This window comes from Beta vulgaris, chromosome 5 (genome assembly GCF_026745355.1).
Source record: "Beta vulgaris subsp. vulgaris cultivar EL10 chromosome 5, EL10.2, whole genome shotgun sequence".
Classification (NCBI taxonomy): domain Eukaryota; kingdom Viridiplantae; phylum Streptophyta; class Magnoliopsida; order Caryophyllales; family Amaranthaceae; genus Beta; species Beta vulgaris.
In genome coordinates this window covers 1,886,389-1,888,603 of record NC_079206.1, presented here as the reverse complement: position 1 = coordinate 1,888,603, position 2,215 = coordinate 1,886,389, and the positions used below count along the sequence as shown (strand labels likewise).

Sequence of the window (2,215 nt, the reverse complement as noted above, 5' to 3'; positions counted from 1 at the left end):
CTAACGCCCCCGGGGCGTCCGTTAGCTTTTGCCATTTTATTATACTACCTGTTGAGTCATACTCGAACCATATTCCAGACCAATTATTTATCATCAAATGCTATCAATTGAGACCCCGTCATTTATGTGAGCCACTCATCGAGAAAAATTAATGGTACGTAGTACGTAGTTGTATGGTAGGGCCTGATCAAGTCCTTTGGTGCACCTGTCATTTGGACGCCAGTTATGGAGCAAAAAAGTTAACTCCTATTAATAGTAAAGGACCAAGGACTATAAATAAAAGTAATAGGGCCTGTGAAAGTGTCGACCTATATTGGCTATATATATATACATCACCAATTCACCACCCTAGAATATCTAGATTACATAAATTGCATACATTCAACAGGTTGGTGTCATCTTCTGCTAAACGTGTGAAGAGGATTATTAAGTGGTATGACAATCTTCCATACATTCTCTTTCTAATTAATCACTTTATTTCTATCTAAATTGTCATGTACTACGTTCAACATCTTCTGCTTAATGTGATTTCTTCGTTATAGACTTATAGTTTACCTCATTATCCAGTTTCAATACTTTTTTTTAATGGTAAGATGAAGAGTCCTATCAGATTGGAACTTCTTACATGTTCACTCGATTTGTGTTTGTGGATTGAAACTTTGAGAATGGGGTGATCGATGGTAAGGGGAAACCCTCTCCCAAAGTGTCCCTAACGAGGTTCGAACCCTAACATTAAGGTGGTAGGAAGGTTCTTTCCTTACCACTAGAACTGGTTATTGGGCGGGGTGAGTCAAGGTCAGTGCGGGTCAGTGTCATTAGAGGGTCGCCTCGTAAAAGGTCGGACCAAATGGGTAACGGCCTGATAATGGACGGGTTAAACAAGCAAGAAAAACAAGGAACAAAGAGAGCCAAAAGTGAGTATAAATGAAGGTAAATCCAAATATATAATTGTTTTTACAAAACCTATTTTATTTTTTAAAATTATCGGGTTTCTTTTTTGGCCCTATAATGGCCCTGTCTAATAAAGTCCTATAAATTTGACCCTAACTCTTTAGCCATTAGATTACTCTGTCCAATAACCAGGTCTACTTATCACTAGGCAAAGCTGGACTTGGTAGCTTTGTGATGCATTATGTGGTTCTAATGTATACTTGTATAAAAAGGAGAAAGCCGAAGCTATATCCTCCTTTTTTTTTTTTTTTTGAGGAGACTATTTGTAGTCTTATAATATATTTTTTTTATTTTTTTGTATATAAAGTGAAGTTAGGATACCCTTCTCTCAAGGGAGTACCTAAACGAATCAAGGAGAACAATTTTTTGAAGATTAGGATCCGTGGATGGATTGTAGTCTTATAATACATGTTATTTCATATATAGGTTCAATTTCTTTAGTTTTTATATTATATTTTATTTGCTTAAGTTTTTTTAATGTTGACTTGGCATGTCTTTTTTTTAGCTAGGTCTTACACTCATTGGTGAAACGTGAAACTATGTATGATGAAGAGGCTACCTCAGAGATTAATTACCCAGAAATTGTGGTTCGATTTGGTAAAGAGAGTGTGTTAATTAGAATTTCTTGTAAGATGCAAAAGAGTTTCGTGACAAAAATTATCAGTGAGATTGAAAATCGTCCTCTCTCCATTACCAACATCAATGTTATGCCATTCGATGGTATCATTTCTGAAATTAACATTGGTGCTCAGGTAATATAATTTCCAACCAAAAATATAATCTTATGAATTACGTTAATACTTAAGTTTGAGAAATTCATTTTTAGTTAAATTTTTAGTATTTTAATACTTTATTTTGGGTATTTGCAGATTGAAGCAGATTTAAATATGAGTGAGCAAGATTTTGTAACCCTTCTTCATTCGATTATTCAGTAGCAAATTGATCTGGCTTTTAGTCAAGCATGTATTCCTGATTTTCGTATGCGATTTTACAATTTTAATGGATCATTTGATAGGTGATGATAATTAATGTGATAAATTATTTATGATTTAGCATGAAAAGTACGTACCACCGTCAATGGGTCTGTGTTTTATTATCTACTAACTTTACTATTCTTCATATCACTCTAGATGTTTTATTTTATCCATATGAGTCACGAAGATAGTACACGGTATAGAGAAAAAGAGGGGGGACTCGAACATGTAACTTATTGTTCACAACACCTCAATATTAACCACTAAGCGCCTGTTCTCTTTAGCATAAA

General features: G+C 34.4%; 1 long non-coding RNA gene across 1 annotated transcript; it reads left to right on the top strand.

The window, feature by feature from the left end:
* The first annotated feature begins 296 nt into the window (after nt 1–296).
* LOC125497646 (uncharacterized) lies at nt 297–2,003 on the top strand. The gene is made up of 3 exons (XR_007274667.2): nt 297–433; nt 1,457–1,703; nt 1,821–2,003. It is a non-coding gene; the product is annotated as an uncharacterized LOC125497646 (long non-coding RNA).
* The last annotated feature ends 212 nt before the right edge of the window (nt 2,004–2,215 follow it).